The sequence below is a fragment of the Nyctereutes procyonoides genome, unplaced genomic scaffold, assembly GCF_905146905.1.
Source record: "Nyctereutes procyonoides isolate TBG_1078 unplaced genomic scaffold, NYPRO_anot_genome, whole genome shotgun sequence".
Classification (NCBI taxonomy): Eukaryota; Metazoa; Chordata; class Mammalia; order Carnivora; family Canidae; genus Nyctereutes; species Nyctereutes procyonoides.
In genome coordinates, this window is record NW_026575051.1 from 55,389,523 (window position 1) to 55,407,731 (window position 18,209).

At 43.6% G+C, this 18,209-nt stretch overlaps 1 protein-coding gene across 5 annotated transcripts in view; it reads left to right on the forward strand.

The window, feature by feature from the left end:
- Nucleotides 1–586: 586 nt before the first annotated feature.
- The window catches only part of KLHL32 (kelch like family member 32), a 236,245-nt gene continuing 218,622 nt past the window's right edge, over nucleotides 587–18,209 (forward strand). For 4 of the 5 annotated variants that reach the window (XR_008665061.1, XM_055329989.1, XM_055329992.1 and 1 more), the window contains exon 1: nucleotides 1,682–1,941. The gene's annotated coding sequence lies outside the window, so the exon portion shown is untranslated. Of the gene's footprint in view, nucleotides 828–1,681; nucleotides 1,942–18,209 lie in introns of those variants that run through there. The other variant, XM_055329990.1, reaches the window with a different exon arrangement.

Below are 18,209 nucleotides of genomic sequence, written 5' to 3' on the forward strand. Positions count from 1 at the left end.
GGCCCCAAGGGGTGGGGGAGCAAACTGTCCCCTAAGACCTGTGGCTCTGACCCTGAAAAAATTGCTGAACCATTGACTTGAGGCTCATGAAAGTGTTAAGACTATCTCAAAGTAGATCAAGGCACTGTTCCTAGCCCAAGTGTAGAAGGACACAAACCTGCAAGAGATGGGTCTTAGCATTCTGTGAAATCCCATCTTTGCAGTATTTTAAACTCTGACCTACAAAATACAGTTTACCCCAATTTAGAGTTTCATTCTTCTTTTACCAGACAGGTTAACTACATTGGATCAGGATTTTCTTTTCTTTTTTTTTTAAAGGTTTTATTTATTCATAAGAGATACACAAAGAGAGGCAGAGACATAGACCTAGGCAGGGGGAGGTGCAGGCGTCCCACGAAGAGCCCGATGCGGGACTCGATCTGGTGACTCCGGGATCACGACCTGAGCCAAAGGCAGAGGCTCAACCACTGAGCCAACCCAGGCGTCCCTGGATCAGGATTTTCAATGCAAAAGTAGTATATGGAATATTTTTACCTATTGCAATTATCCCCTTGGCTTAAGTGTTGTAAGCGTGACTTACACAGGAATGACATCAATGGTGCAAGCGGCACGAGAGTGGGCCAGGTCCTGAAACTTCACGGAGGTGTTCTGGATCGTGGTCTGTTTGCAGCGTTCACGCTGACTTGGCTGTAACCAAACACCCCTCCTCATTTTCTCAGGCTCAGGGTGTTCCTGAGTCTAACCTCTAGGTTACCCTGAAATCACAGCACCACCGTAAAGTCGAAAAGGGACGGCGAGCAACAGGGGCAGTGTGACCTCTATCATAGGTCAGTAGGGTCAGCGGTCGCGGTCATCACACCGCCTGTCCCCACGAGCTGCTTCTCCAGCCCTGGGGAAGAGAGCCTGGGAGGAGGCAGGTGGGGCACCGGGGGGCGCACCCGGTAGGCTCGCGGCAGCCCAGCGCGCAGGTACCGAGGGGCGCGAAGGGGCGCCTGCGCGGGGGAGGGGGCTTCCGGGGCCGGCGGCGGGGGGCGGGGCGGGCGGGGCTGGGAAGCGCGGCGAGCGCGCCCCCGGGCGGCGGGGGGCGGGGCTGGGATGCGGCGTGCGCGCCCCCGGGCGGCGGGGGCGGGGAGAAGGGCAGCGCGTGCGCGTGCTCGCCGGTGGAGGGGGCGGGGCGGGGCTGGGAAGCGCGGCGTGCGCGCCCCCGGGCGGCGGGCAGCGGGGCTGGGAAGCGCGGCGTGCGTGTCCCCGGGCGGTGGGGGCGGGGAGGAGGGCAGCGCGTGCGCGGGCTCGTCGGCGGCGGGGGCGGGGCTGGGAGGCGCGGCGTGCGCGTCCCCGGGCGCGGGGGCTGGCGGGGGCGGGGCTGGGAGGTGCGGCGTGCGCGCCCCCGGGGGGCGGGGGCGGGGGGAGCAGCGCGCGCGCGGGCTCGCCGGCGGAGGGGGGCGGGGCGAGGCGGGCGCGCGCGCGGGCTCCCCGGAGGCAGGAGGGGGCGGGGCCGCTCCCGGGCCTGTGCCCGCCCCGGAGTCGGCCGCAGTGTGTCTCCGGGCAGCCGCCGCCGCCGCCGCCGCCGCCGCCGCCGCCGCCGCCGCCGCCGCCGCCGCCGCCGCCGCCGCCGCCGCCGCCGCCGCCGCCGCCGCCGCCTGGGGCAGAGCGGTCGCGGACGCGCCACCTGCAGTGCCGGCTGCTGCTTTCTATTTACTAGCAAGCACCGTTTCCCCGCGGGAGAGTCCGGGAGCGCGCGCGCGCACACACACACACACACACACACACACACACACACTCACACTCACGCTAGCGAGCGCGTCTTCACAACCGCATCCCCAAACCGACAGTGCGGAGCTGCTGCGGTTTCTCTTAACGTCCGCCTCGCGGGGAGAAGCGGAGCCGTCGTGCAGCAGGAGCGCCCGGTGCCTGACCCCGCAGACCGCTCCCCCCCGGCGGGTAAGCCCGGCTCTGCCCGTCACCTGTTCGGGGTCGGTGCCTGCAGAGCGGAGGGAGAGGGCGGGCGGCCGGGTGCGCCGTTGGGGGCGGGACCGCAGTTGGGATTTCAGGGGTAGGCGGCGGGTGCAGCCGGACCGCGCGGCCCAGCGGGAGCAGCCACTGCTCCGGTGCTCACTCTGCAGACCCTGCAGGTGCCCCCCACCCCGCCTCCCCGCCCAGCCCCCAGCCCCCAGCCCCCAGCCCCCAGCCCGAGACGTGCTGTGCTCCTTGGTTGCCAAGGAGACTTGCTTAAACATCAGCCCTGGGACATCTGTTGAAACGACGGGCTTTTAAAGACGATGCTGTTCTTTATTTTGATTCTTAAAAATGAAATACACACCGAGGACCATGTGGTAATCGGGCAATCGCTAAGATCATTCTGGGCAAGGTTTCATTCAACTTCAAGAGGAGCGGTACTGCACTCTAACGTGCGCTTTAAAACGGATTCGTCAGATGAATTTTTCAACGGATTGTGTCTTGAATCATAAATCACTCCCATTTTGGTGATGCTCTAAAGAACAATGAGTCCAATGAAAATCCCCCCCCCCCCCGTTGCCACATTGTATCTTGCAGTTCACTCAGGCACTATTATCTTAACATTAAAAGTGAAAGAGGAATTAACTGTTTCCCACCCAAGGATGATCTGCTGTAAATTGGCCACAACAGGAATACACAGGTGAATTCCTAACGTGAGGAGATAGCACTCGTGACAAATTTGCTAACATGTCTATGGCCACTGCATCATTAAGTGCAGCTTTCTGCACCTCTGCCCATCTCTAAGAACATTCCGTTTCCTTTCAGGTCCCTTGACTGTTTTGTTTTTTACATAAATATCTACATGTTGACGGATACAGATGCAGAATTTGTGCCATGCCTTATTACTCCCAAGATTCGAAGGTTTTGGAGCTCATATTGAAATGTTGAGAGGAAGGAGGCACAGAGAAAGCAAGATCCTTGCGTTGTTGTCGTTTTGGTTTTTTTTTTTTTTTTTGGATTGGATCCTTTTTTTGGAGAACTGGGTGAGGGCCAAGGTGGAGGTCAGTACTCAATTATCTCTCCAGGACCCCTAATGAAGGGTGTGTCAGTGTTACTTTGAAGGCTCTGGTGCCTAATGGGTAAACTTAAAACAGCACTTGAAGGGACCATCAATCCATTAAGTATCCTTTGCACTGATTTCATACCTTCATTAGGAACAGAGATGACCTAGTAAAGATCTTCTGGCATTCAGCAGTTCCTTTTGTTTTCCTTTGATATTTGTTCATCTTTTTATCTCTTATTACTTCAAATTCTTATCCAGTAATACGAAGAGCAAGGAAACTAGTAATAGCTGAGGAAGCATTAGAGGGGTTTTGTGCAACTGAGGGGGGCTGGGAAATAAATAAAGATGACAAATATTTTATATTACACTTTATGAAGTACTTTCCCCCCGCTCTTCTTTTTTATTCCCTACAACAATCTTGTGAAGTCAAGGAATTATCTGCAGTTTAAAGCTGAAGGACCCAAGACTCAGAATTTGTGGAAGGTCACAGAGCTAGTGAATGGGGAAGTCTTTTTTGGATCCAAATTCCTTGCCTGTAAAAAAATTCTGTGTCTGTATTTCCAATGCACAAGTAAGATAAAATAGTGGAGCAGGCCCAGTGGGGGCCATGTGGGAGAGAGGGTTCTGGACTTGGAACATACAAAACCACTATGGAAAGGGCAGCACCAACTCCCTTGTAGATAGATGACTGTTGCTACTCCGGCTCTAAAACATTCTAGTTTTTCAAGGGAAACAGAAGGTTACATATTTTTATGTGAAGTATCCTTCATTTTATAAACTAAGGACCACATTGAAAGTGTATTTGGGCCACAGAAGGCCTGTGGACTGCCAGTTGCAATCCAGAGTTACGGAGTTCTCATTCAACTCTTGAATATTTTTCTCTTATGGAATACCGATGTGAATGAATCTATCCGTCATTATAAGAGTGGTGAGGAGTTTTCTGGTTTTGATATTAAAATCTAAAAAATGCAGTGTTTCTTTTCGTAAATAGGTCCGAGTTTCTTTTTCTTTCTTTCTTTTTTTTTTTTTAGGGCTCCTAGGCCTCTCATACCTAAGAGAGAATAAAAGAATATGAAGTGCCCCCAAAGAGGAATTTTTTTAATCTCGTGAAACAAAAGCCTTTATGGTTTAAAATTTATGTTCCTGGGTGTTTTTTTTTTTTTTTCTGGGTGTGTACTATAAACTACAGAATAAGTAGGTTGAGTACCTGACATTGTAGGAAGAGGTAGAATGAAAAAAAAAAAAAAAGAAAAAAAAAAGGAAGAGGTAGAATGAGAAGTTAGTCAGAAAAAGGAGCATCCTGAGCTTTTCAGTAAAAATGACTTTTTCAGGCAGCCTGAGTGGCTCAGCTGTTTAGCACCGCCTTCAGCCCAGGGTGTGATCTTGGAGACCCAGGATCGAATCCCACGTTGAGCTCCCTGCGTGGAGCCTGCTTCTCCCTCTGCCTGTGTCTCTGTCTCTCTCTCTCTCTCTCTGTGTCTCATGAATAAATAAATAAAATCTTAAAAAAAAAAAAAAACTTCTTACTAAGATTTTAGGTAATTAGCTAAAGCCCACCATAGAATACCGCAATATTCCAAAGGAATGAAAACATAAATGGGAACTCACTTCTAGGATGCTGACATAGAAAATACAGTTTACTCCTTAAATAACAGCATCTTGTAATGAAGCATATACCTTTTGAGAAGCTGCCATCTTTTCATGTTTCTTCTAACACTACAGAGGTGTCAGCAGTCTTCACTGAAGCCGACCTGATGGGGTCAGAAAGGACATTTATTTATGTCATTTCTTTTGTGGATCCAAAAAGGTGCAGTTAAGAAAAAAAAAAAAAGCTAAGATTTGAACAGTGACTTTTAATAGTTCTCAAATTTTAAAATCCTCCTCTAGAAGGATACTTTGATAGTAAATAAATGCCTTTCAGTTTCAATTCATGGAAATATGTTGCATCTCCAGTAAAGAGCTATGTTATTACTACTGTGACAAAGTCCTGGCTTGGTGCTATAGAGATAACAGCTCTGCCGTCAAGGATTCAGAGCAAACAAATGTCCTGTTCCTGGTAGCTTCCACTTCCAGCCCCTTCTATGTTTTCCCTAAATGGAAAACTACTTTCTATATTTTCTTCCTAACATCTCTATAGAATAAAGATCTTATTGTCATTGTATCGATAGATAATCTGAGACTATGTGAAGTTAAACCAGACAAATAAATGGAAAACATCCGCAGCTCTCCTCACTTCACACCTCTCCTTCTCTGCCGATTCCTAATGGAAGTTATAGGCATTGTGATTTTGAGGCAGTTGTGTGTTAAAGGCTAAGATAGAGATACCGGATGCTGTAGAAACACAGATACAGGGGAAAATTAAAAAGTATGCTGATTGTGGAGATCAAATTATTCCTGTGTAGGAGGAGGATTAGTGCTGGATCCTGATGGCTGGGTTTGATTCTAGTAAATGAAGATCCTTTCAGCTATGCAAAGAGGGTAGGCTCTGTGAGATAGTCAGTTGGAAGTGTGAATTGAGAGGATAATGCTCATGAGGTCTGATCTTGATGAGCTCATCATTGTTGCTGAAGGGATGACACAGGCTGTGGTAAGAAATACGGTCTCCCAAGACGGAATGGAGTGTATCAAGAACACAGAAGTATGGGTGCGTAGCAGGGAGTAGAGCAAGGTGAGGTGGTGAAGGAGACTCAGAGGGGAGTTGTAGACGTAGGGGAGAATCTGAAGAGATAGTATGGATTCTTCTGAAAGACTGACATAAGGGTAAGGGGTGAACAAAGTATATCATGTGCTCTATACAGAGTTTGGAACACAGTAAATATCCATGAACTATTATGGTGTGTCTGTATTCTTAACATCCAGCATCTGGCCCATGATTTCCTGTCATGATACCACTTTTCTGTGGAAAGAAGGTGTACATAGACATTTTATGTGAGTTTAGTTGGAGTTGACAAATATCTGGATTTTCAAGAATGGGCAGGAGATTGTGCAAATTCAATGAGAACACGTCAGTGTAGACCTTGTAGTAGGGCCAAGACTTAGAAGTCAGGGAGGCTCTTGCAGATGCAGATTTTTTTTAAAGATTATTTATTTATTTATTCATGAGAGACACAGAGAGAGAGAAAGAGAAAGAGAGAGACAGGTAGAGACACAGGCAGAGGGAGAAGCAGGCTCCAAGCAGGGAGCCTGACACGGGACTCGATCCCAGGTCTCCAGGAGCACGCCCTGGGCTGAAGGTGGCACTAAACCCCTGAGCCACCCGGGCCACCCAAGATTTTGATGTTGGATACACCTTTGATGAAGTCTCATCTGCGGGACAAGTGAGGAGAAATATAAGCTGCTTGTTAGCTATTTGAAAATATATACTCAAACCCAGAGTGACAAATGCATGTACTCTGCTCTTGATCGAGTCAGTATTTCTGGTACCTGGATGGAGATATGAAAAAAAAAAATGTGACCCTCTAGCAGAAGTCGGATTTGGCTTCAAGTACTAGATCTGCAGTGAGTGGGAGAGAGAGCTACTCGTTAGAATGATGGGCACAAGATAAGAGGATGAGGTGAAATAGAGACACGCCATAGCTAGCAAGAGTCTAGCATGGAGGACATTTTAACTCCCATCAAGTGTAATATAAGCCAGTATGATGATTTGCTTTTCACAGTAATGGAAAAACGTTCTGAACAAATGATGTGAGGAGTCTGTCTTTCTTACGTAGCTTTTTGGCGACAGTGACGATAGGCCAGTGGAGGCAGTCTCTGTGTTAGGTAGTACCTTTCTCTCCTTTTCTTGTCCTTACATGCTGGTTCCCATTATCTCACAATTTCTTTCACTGTGGAGATTAGAATTTAGGAATTTAACCTACAATATCTTAACTTTCCTTCTTACTAAGAATTAATAGATGGGATTTATTCTGTTCCCCTTTCCCTGGTCCTGTTGTGTCCAAGAGGATTATTCATTCCCATCCCCTTGTCGCTGAAATCTACCCTAAGCTGAGGAAGCACAGAACTTAACTTCATACCCTTTTTGTTCTTGCCTTGTTTCGTATGCACACTGCGATGTGTTAATGCATTTTATTAATTCGATTTAGACATACGGTATTATAAATTTTGGTGAGATTTGAAAAAGAATTTATGTATAAAAATGGTTTTGCCAACTTGACTTGGAGTCAGATTAGTTCTGCACATGGCAAAAACACAGAAAGCTGTAAATTTGTCTAAATTAGCTTTGCAAGGTTGAAATTACTGACCTGATAAGATGATTTTTAAATGAAGAAGGAAAGTCTGGCAGTTTTCATAGACTCTTGACTTTCCCCTACATGTTTATTTGAGGCATAATATATTCCTCATTTCATGCCAGATGAGCCAGTTCCAGCTACTTAGAATCAGGGCTCCCCGCCCCCCACCCCCGACAACCGGTTTGGCATACAGGATATTGATCGAATAAGTAGTTCCATTCTGGATGATTGCTTCAGTGGGAACACATTCAATGCTAATGGGACAGAAGCCAAGAGCAGTGGAGGAGGCATTTTGCAATTTTTTATGACATAAATTCTGGTACCTCATTTTAAATCATTACTTAGAAGCCTTATTATTTATGAGTTTTAGTTCTTAAGTTGTATGTGCAAGGTAGCCTGGCACAGCGCGGAGAACATGACACTTGGGGCCTGGATTTGAATACTAATTTGACACTTCCTGGCTCTGTTATCTACAGTCTGGCTACATATCCCCTGTAGGTCTCATTTTCCTCATCTATAAAATGGGGATGCTATTACCTACATTATAGGGCTATTTTGAGATTAAATAAAATATGCATTAAAAAAACATCTAACACAATGCCTGGTGCATAATAAGATCTTGGTGCTTAATTCCTTCCTGTGCTTCTCCTTACTTCCCTACCTTTGTCTTCCTCAACCTGAGGGTATGATACACTTAAATTTCATATACCATATACCACTTAATTTTCATGTACCATATAAAATGTCTTAATCTGGTCTGCCAGTGTTACAGAGGAGCTAGCCTCTTAGTGTAATGGAGTTTTGAGTGAGTGGTGGGCTGCTTGGGTGGGCCCTCAGGGACATATATTTTGGTGTCTTTCCTCTCTGGCAAGCTACCTCCCCCTCTTTCTTACAGGAATAAGGCAGCTGATGAGGGCTCTTATAAGGCTTTCCTCAGGGGTCCCCATCTGTAAAAAGCTCAGAGGCACCCCTTGTGTCCCCTGTGGAATTAATAGTAACGGCACCTAGGATCTCGTGGATACAGACTTCCTAGCCTTTCTGTGAGGTCAAGGTATAGTTGCCTACATTTTTTTAGACAACTAAGGATTTCCCTTCATGGAGAATTATGTAAATTTTATGAGAAGGTCAAGAGCTCACCAGGCTCAAAGAAAAAACTCCTCAAATTCACTTTCAAGTCAGATAGGATTAAAGGCTTCCTGAAGAGAATACTTTCCAGTTAAATCTGTTTTGTTTTTCTTTGTTCTCTGCACCACGATCTGCCCTTCCTCTGCCCCCACCAAGCAACACTCATCCTCACAAGGGGTAGAGTAATTTTTCTACTTTTTTGGTATCATCTAGTTCTCTGACTACCTAGTAGTACAGATGAGGTCAGTGTGTCTTGACTTTTTCATGGTCACCCCCTTGTAGTTTGTGGACTTGGGGTAATCCAGACAGTTGTGGGAGCTGCAGGCAGTCCACTGTCCTGGTGACTTTTGTAGTAGGTATGACAAAAAACATTTATAGGAAGGCAACCTGAACAGTAAATTTTAGGAATACACTATACCAAGCTAAATTTTGTTTTTATCATATAATCAATCACAAAAGCACATCCCTCCAGAAAAGACTGTTATGTGTTCTAGTGTGTATGTATATATGTGCTTATTTCAGTGTTTCTTTAAATGTGTTGCAATTTAATAATTCAGATGTATTTTTAGTAGTTGGTGAGTAATATTAGTGCATTTATCTAAAATAAAGCTTAGGGAATTGTTAATGCTAAATTTGTAATCGTTTGTCAAAGATAGAATATTCTTTATCTGTTCCTTTTATCTCTATGGATCCAGAAGATAATATATTACAATTAAACTCCAAAAAGGTTTGATGTGTTGTGGGCATTAATTATAGGGAAGTGTCGATTCGATAATGAAAAATACAGTAGCCAGGATGGTACCAGTGCCAAGTCTTGTGTTTGCATTGAATACACAGAGCAGCAAAGTTACAAAATCATATTACTAAGAAAAAAATGTCTACTTAAAATATGAAGATATTTTCAGTCACTCCCAAGTGATAGCTGTGGTTATTATTTTGGAAATTTAGGTTTAGAATTGAGGTAGCTATCTGAATGGAGGATATTTATTTTGGTACAGTCTTTTTTGACTTGCTTCCTCATCTACTCTATGTGACATTCCCTGAAAGGAGGCATTTTTTTTTTTTTAACACTGTCTCGTGATGGGTAATAGTGTAGATATAATCCAGTAACCCTTCAAGGGCTTCGAGGATTCACTAGTCTTTCTCAGACTGATGTCCATGAGCTGATATGGCTGATTGGTTTTTTGAGAATTTAAAGCCTAAAGAAATATGTAATGAAAGTTTTGGTTCTTCCTTTTATGAAAACATTAATAACCTACAATCTGATTTAATTTGGGATCAGCTTATCTTCTTTAGCTTTGAGTCAAAGCTATTTATCTTGTCTTGAAGGTATTTATTATCACCTACAGATAGGGCTTCCTAATTGATCAAATGTCACTTGAGAAACTCACGCACAGCCTTTAGGCCTTTCTACATTGCATTTAATTAGGCTTTTTACTGAAATCCTAATTTGTGAATCTTAGTGTCATCTATAAGGTTTTATGATAAATTTCCCTTCTCTGACCTCATAATCTTTTACAAAGTTGTCCATTTTTTAAATTTCTGTGTTTCATGGTGTTTTGCCAGCGTTGCTCACCAGAAGTCTACAGTTAATTTATTGTTGTCACGTTTGTATTGCTTTAAAAGGGAATATTAATATATATGATGTATGTAACTGTCAGTGGGTTTGCAGATGTGGGTGACATTCTTTGGCCAGCACATACTTTCCTGGTGCTGACGGTTTGGTGCGCGTGGAATTGGGACAGGAGGAGTTAGTTCCATGGTTTAACTATGTGGTACCAACAGGCCTACATATTGTCTGTGAAATGGAGGATATACTTTACCTATGGGTGAAAGACCTAATGGATCATAAAATTCCCAGACCCTTTAACTATGTGCCTTGATTACTGTATTTTTCTTTTTGGGCACTGCATTATTAGAGTTCTTCTGCTTTTTCCATATTGACTTCTTTCAAAAACCATATCTGGTGATGATTTTAGAATTTTATTGCCATCATTCTTTGTTCAGATGTAAACTTGCAATGCCTCAAGTTTACTGTTTCTTTGTTGACTAAGAGAATAGAGGATGTAAGAGGACCTTTTGCATCACAGTATTAAGTGAGCCCACCTCATGGGTTGGATACAGTGTTAACCAAGGTATTTAGGAAGCTCGGGCTCACTGAATCCAGAGCTTTTCTTAGGATCAGGTGCCTCTCCTTACCTGGAGCCTCATGGTTGACCTCAGGGATGGGTGTGTATTGATAATTTCAGGATAGGGTCTTTCTATGTGATGGCACAGCACCCACCAGTATCTCTGCCAGGAAAGAGGATCATCTCATAGGAGTCAGCCACTTTTCCCTCCCTGGCCGACTTCCAGGCTTCCTAATGGCAGTGCTACAGTTGATAAGGCCTTTTCTCAAGGCTATTCTCACAGAGCAGAACTGAAAATCCCTCACTGGTAGTGTTTCTGTGGAGTAAAGTGCTGATTGGGGTGAGCATGATGACGTGAATTGAGGGAGCAAGGGCACTCAGAGTCCGATTCCTTGAGTTTTCTGTTCTGCCTGGGGAGGCTTGATTTCAGAAGTCTGTGTCTCCTTCTGTATAAACTGGGGATAACATTAAGAATCATGAGAACAAAATAAGTTTTTTTTAAGATATATTTTTAAGATATTCTGTTTATGTTAAGAATGCTCTGTTAATGCTTTTGAGTGGCCAATCTGGAACATTCCTTTAGAAAATCATACATTCTGGGATCTTGCTTTAGAATATTGATATTATCACTGTTCTACAAATAAGTCTAGCCCAGACATTTGCAACCAGGCCAACTTTCAGAATGACCTGGAATTGTTTTAAAAATGTAGATTCTTGGAACCTCTGTGTTTAATGTGTTTGAATCGGCATCGGTGCTGAGCCACTGAGTATGAAACTTTCCCTGTGTGTTTCTCATGATAGGTCTAATTTGGGAACTGCATGTCTAGAGCACAGTGACCTGCTCATACTCTGTTTCTTACTCTTACCTCCCTAGAATCAGCCATGCCACCTGGATTTGGGCCTCAGCTTTCTTGTCATTCACACTCAACAAAAAATGGCAAGTCAGATCAGCTCTGAGGTCACACAGCTCTCTGGATACCTGATAGACATTTAAATATTGCAGGCAGTTCTTTACTAACCATGTGCCCCGTTTTGATAAAAGTTGTGATGTGTGACTAATGTCTTCCCTGCTAAAACCGAGAAGTTATGACTTTCCTCTCAGATTTGTGTATAGCTAATCAGGTGGATTGCTGTGGAGAGCATCTTTGTAAATGTCTCATTATAATATCTGACATCAAAGTTGTTAGATTGATTTTTAAAATGTACATTCTTGGGGATCCCTGGGTGGCGCAGCGGTTTAGCACCTGCCTTTGGCCCAGGGCGCGATCCTGGAGACCCGGGATCGAATCCCACGTTGGGCTCCCGGTGCATGGAGCCTGCTTCTCCCTCTGCCTATGTCTCTGCCTCTCTCTCTCTCTCTCTCTGTGTGTGACTATCATAAATTAAAAATAAAATAAAATAAAATAAAATGTACATTCTTGCATAAGATAAAATCAGATGCTTTTAGTTTATACCTTTTTAGATTTAGACCATGGATGGTGATTACATGGAATTAAATGAGCCAAATGGAGAATGCTGTTTCTACTGTCCATGAAATTTTATGAGTCATTGATCTCCTAGGTCAGTAGTGAACTACAGCAGAAGAGTCTAATATCTTTATGGCAGGATTTTGGGAGCAGAGAAGTTACAGTTTTGAATTGTGATTTGCTCTTTATTTTTGGGAGGGCTCAGAAAATGCTGTGTAGGTTTTTAATAGGCTTTGAAATGTAATATTCTGTTCTTACAGACTGCATGAAATAGTGTGACTGACTGTATTTGTGTGCATCTTTTATTTGTGACACATCTCTTGTGTGCATCATTTGTGTCTGAGGGGAATTTTGTGACCTTATTAATGATCATCAACTTAAAACATCAAAACATTTGAATTATCAGACATTTTGGGAAGATATGCAAACTGTTAAGCACTCCTATAGAGATAAGGAGATAAAGAAACCTTGCCATTAGACAGCTTGTGAAATTATAAATGAATTTTAGACAGCTATGAAAGTGATCAGAGTTATGCGTGGTAAAAATGTTGCCTAATTATAACCTCAAGAGAAGTCATTTTCAGGTGTGTGAGTGTTATGAGCAAAAGGCAGATACCATACTTATATTTATTTTTCCCTGGTAATGTAATCATCATCGTGTCTATTGTGGTGGTTTCTTTAACACTGAGGGACAGACCGGCTTAATCCCTATTGCAGGAAGGGATTTTTAAAAAATTTTGTTTTGTTTTTTGCAGAAAAGTTTTTTTATACTTAGGAAGATTTTTGAGTTGAAGAAAAAGGTCTTTTGACCTAAACAATGACCATTTCCGAACTGGAATTGTTGTATTGAGTTACCTTTTCATCCCTAGAAAATCAGGTAAAATGCTGTGTTTAGAATTTTGCCAAAAAATAGAAAGTGTACAGTTCTGCCTTTTATGTCAGGGAGAAGAGAGAGAGAGAAAGAGAGAGGGAGGAGATAGAGGAGAGAGAGAAAATATGACAGGGAGTAAGAGAGAGAGGAGAGAGAGGTGAAGATAACTGTACAATTGCATTTACCGTCAGTTAGTTTTGAGGCTGCAGCCTCATTAGGTGGTTAGCACTTGGCCATTCTGCCAAAATCATCTTTTTGGCCATCTGTGCCAAATTATAGGAAGTAATGGCCTTGGGCACAGCTGCTCCGTCTAATTTGTATTTCTAACTCACGTATTAATGATAATGATCACATAGAGAAATCTGGTGGCCAAATGTGCAGAATAAATGGAGAGAACCAAAAACACACACACATAAATTTAGATGTACAAAAAGGAAAAAAACTGTATTTCACATGATGAAATGAGAGTAGGTATTATTTAAATCTCTAGATAAGAATTCAGCCTTTCCTACCTTCATATCTTTACAGTAGCACTCTCCTGGGGAGAAGTCACAAGAGAGATTGACCTTGAATTTTGGCACTTCTTTGTGACGCTTCATGAATTTTGCTTTGACATCGGTATTTTTATAGGAGGTGGATTTTGTTTGTATATCCCAACATCCATTGTTTGGGCCTTTTCCCAGTTTAGCCGGTTCCTTTAGGAAGAATAGCTCAAGGATGAGTGACTGCCATTTGGTGTCACTGCAGTTTTATTGGTTAGCTTGGACTGGCAGCAGGACCTTTTCAGGCAAGTTAAGTCTAATGTCATTAGAAATATAATTAAGAAATTATAAGAAAATAAGCTGTTCAGCAGTCCTCAGAATGCAAGGAAGACCAAGAATCAGAATTTTAAATAAACATTTCTACATTTTGTATGACCAATTCATTTGCCTAAAATGCTTCAACAAATGAATGTATTGGAAGGAAACTTACCCTACAATGATACTGATCTTTAAAAGAAAGTTACCAAAATTATATGAAGTGATTTTAGCATACATAGCAGGGTGACAAAATTCCCGATACATGCATTTATTTATTTTTTAAGATTTATTCATGAGAGAGAGAGAGAGAGAGAGAGAGAGAGAGAATGCACAAGCAGGGGATGGGGGGAGAGGCGGAGGGAGAGGGTAAGAATCTTAAGCAGACTCCATGCTGAGCACCAGCCGAACTTGGGGCTCAATCCCATGACCCTGATATGATGTGAGCCAAAATCAAGAGTCATTTGCTTAACTGACTAAGCTAGCCAGGCGCCCCTCAATACATGTTTTAAAAAGTCTTTCTTCCAAACCTGCCTCATCCAGAGTCTCTGCATCTTTTGTTGCTCAAGCCCCAAACCTTAGAGGTGACCTTGGTTTCCTTGTCTTGCAAACTCATATCCAAGCAGTAAGGAAATTTTGTGGGATCTCCCTTTAGTATCCCCAGAACCTGCCTGTTTCTCACCACATCACCACAGCCCTGCTACCACCATCATCCCACACAGCAGCACTTCTTGCTCCTTTGCCTCCCATGGAGTCTTCTCACTAGAGGAGCCAGCCCGAGTGATCCTTTCATCTCCTCAGGGTGTGTTTCTCTTTTGCTCAAAACTGCAAGAGCTTCCATCCCAAGAATCAGTCCACTCTGCACCATCTCTTATCCCCTGTCCTCCCCTCCTCCTCTTTATTTGTCCACTCATGCCCTGGTCTCACTGGCCTCCTTTCTGCTTTAGAACCTGTGCAATAGTTCATGGTTCCCTGTGGCTGGGGTGTGCTTGGTTCTGACTACCCCCAGGTTCACTCCCTCACCTTCTTCAGGCTTTTGCTCAGAGGTTGCCAACTTCTCAGGGAGGCCCATAATTTTTTTATTTTTTATTTTTTTTAAAGATTTAAAAAAATTTATTCATGAGAATACACAGAGAGGAGACAGAGAGAGAGGCAGGGACACAGGTAGAGGGAGAAGCAGACTCCATGCAGGGAGCCAGGTGTGGGACTCGATCCCGGGTCTCCAGGATCACACCCTGGGCTGAAGGTGGCGCTAAACCGCTGAGCCACCCGGGCTGCCCTATAATTTTTTTAAAAAAATATTTTTATTTATTTATTCAGGAGGGACACACAGAGAGAGGCAGAGACATAGGCGCAGAGTGAGAAGCAGGCTCCATGCAGGGAGCCCGATGTGGGACTTGATCCTGGAACTCCAGGATCATGCCCTGAGCATGAATTTTATCTGTATTTTCCCAAGTTGGGCATTCTCAAAACAACATACTCTCAAATCTGCTTTATACAAAGTTTTCTTGTTTTTCTGTGTTTTTTTTGTTTTGTTTTTGTTTTTGTTTTGTTTTGTTTTTTAAATCAAGGGTTTCTGGCAGACACTCAACTGCTGAGCCACTCAGGTGTCCCTGATCTCCCTATTTTAAAACTGCAAGCTACCCACCAGCCCCCTGCTTGACTCTTAACTCTCCGTACTCTGTATTACTTTCTTTGCCCACAGCTCTTATAACTTTTTAAGAAGAGTTTTACTAAGTGATAATGTGTATACCATAAAAGTCACCCCGTATATTGAGGTACAGTTTTAATAATTTTTAGTAGATGTATATAGAGTTGTGCAGTCACTAATACAATCTACTTTTAGAACACTTCCATCACCCCAGAAGAAGGTTCCCTTGTATCTCTCGACACAAAGGATCTGCCACTTGGGGTGTGTGGGACAGTAGACCAGCCTGAGTCTCTTGGCTTTTTTTAAAATTATTTTTTATTATTTGCAGCAAGTCAGGGGACAGGGAGATAGTCTCTCAGCGCTGTCTCCGTGTGGGGTTGGCTGTTATTCAGTGTGCTAGGGGCAGGAGGCTTGATGCATTCCGGAGTTTATACATACTTTATTACTGAGGCAGTTGGGTTCTGGTGCACATGTCTAGCATGTCAGCATGCTAGTGCATATGTTGTATGTTTGAAAAAATGGTAGAAAACCCCTCGTTGGAGGAGATCTTAGCACTCAAATGAGCTATTTAGGGCACCTCCGGGGGCTTCTGCACAGGTCCTTGGCTCACACTGGCTCAGTCAAGGAGGTATCTGGTGAAACACTTGGGTATAAGTCTCTTTGTGGGAGCTGCTTGTTTTACAGAAGTCACATTCTTCCTCTGCTTTTGTCCTTTTTCCCTCCTCCTCCCTGTTGATAGCTTGCAGCCACTGTTCGAGTACCTCCCTGTTGGGCCCTAGCTAACACTTGTATCCATTTATAGTTATTCCCATCCCCTGGCCATCCTAGGTAAGCCACCATTCTGCGTCTCTATTTGTCTTTTCTAAACATTTGAATACTGATCCTTTCTTGCTGTGTCCCAGCAGTGCTTAGCACCGTGCTCAACAAATGTGGCTTAAAGGAACCATGTGTTCGTGTCAAATTAAAATATTATCATATTCATGTGCATCTGACCTTATTTGCAGATAACTAGTGTGTTATCTTAATCTTCAGTGATCCGGGCCCCCCAGTTTCTCCTTCCTGGTATTTGTGTGTCCCCCTCTCTCCGTCAGATCTCCCAGCTGCTCCTGTGATTGAAGTCCTCAATCCTATAGCTTCTTTGCTGGTCTCTCTATATCACTTTCTTCTTTCTTCCATCCCTTCCTGTGGATGCTGTTGGAGTATTATCTTTAAAAACTTGGCTTCTGGGGCGGCGCCTGGCTGGCACAGTTGATTAAGTGTCTGACTCTTGGTTTGGACTCCGGTTATGATCTCAGCAGGGTGTCTGCTTAAGACTTCTCTCTTCCTCTCACTCTGCCTCTCCCCCTTGCTCCTGTGGTCGCTGGCTTACTCTCTAAGACAAATAAAAAAGAAAAACAACTTGGCTTCTATTATCTCACTCTTTCTAAAAGACCTATGGCTTAATCAGTCTCAAAATGCATTTCCCCACCTGCCTTCTAATTCTTCTGGATGTAAACCATCCTTTACCAGGGTTGAATATAAACATGCTTTTAGGAAATGCTAATTTCTCTTCAACCTCCTGTGTTATGTATGCCTGATTCCTAAGCCTCTTTGTCCAGTAATGCATACTTTATTTAAACACACACACACACACCAAAAAACCCTTGAAGCCTGTGGAGTTGGCTACTTAAAGGAATCTAAGAATTTTATCTGTACTATATTTTCCCAAGTTGGGCATCTCAAAACAACACACTCTCAAATCTGCTTTATACAAAGTTTTCTTGTTTTTTTTTTTTTTTTTCTGTTTTTGTTTTTGTTTTGTTTTTTAAATCAAGGGTTTCTCTGGCCACTAGTGTAGAGAAGGAAAGTTCTGGGATTACTTCCATAGTGGAAACAAAACAACACGTCTGGCCAGCACCCTCCAACATCAGGACCAGACCTTTGCCTTCCTTGATTCCCTACCAGAGGGTATTGGAGCAGGACAGAGCCTCACCGTGGAGAACTTTTCCTGTGTGATCCAACCTTCTCGTATGCTTCTAATGTGCTTCAAATGCCACATCCAGCTTACTCCATGTTTCTGTTACTCCTTTCTGGCTGCTCTGGTCCTTCTTGATGACGACTGATATTAAAACTGCTTTTAGACTGCATTGTTCACCAGGCACGTACCTCCTCACAGCCACTAGATTTTGGCTGTTTGCAGCTGCTTTTCTTTGTGCAGAGGCAGTGGCAGCAGCAGGGTGTGTCAATAGAATGGCTTTGAAGACAGCCAGCCTTTAGGTTGCATCCTGGTTCTCTCATTTACTGGTGATTTGGCCTTGGGAAAGTTATTTATCTCTTTGAATCAAGTATCCTCATTTGTACTATGGGGACAGTTATATTTTGCAGTATAAATGTAGATCGTGTATAATAATGTATACAAGTTTCCCTGTCCAGGACAAAGTAGGCACTCGGTTAATTTTTGATATCTACTATTAAGTGTTACTTTTGATATCTACTATTAAGTGTTATTCTTAAGCAGAAGCAGGAGAGGCTGAGGAGCTAATGGTTTCTCCCTTTTCATTGGGGAGAGCAAACCATTCTTCCCATTACCACCTCACCCTGGGTGTGGAGTTAATGTAGCATGTAGGAGAATGTAGGCAATCTCATTTTGACCACCACCTATGATTTCCACTACTCAGTCTCTCAGTCTCTAATGCTAATGAATAGCTTCGGACCACACCTGACCTACTTGGGTGGACCCCACCCCACTTCCATACTCACATTTCAGGATGAAAGCTATGAAAGATTTTCTGTTGTTGCTGCTTGAATATGCTTATAAAAGCATTGCCAGTTTTCTTGTTAATATTCTATTCGGTCAAGAATGCTCATTTAACACATAGTTACTGGGCATCTGTTGGATATCAGGCACAATGCCAGGTGCTGATGAGTCAGTGGTCAGATCTG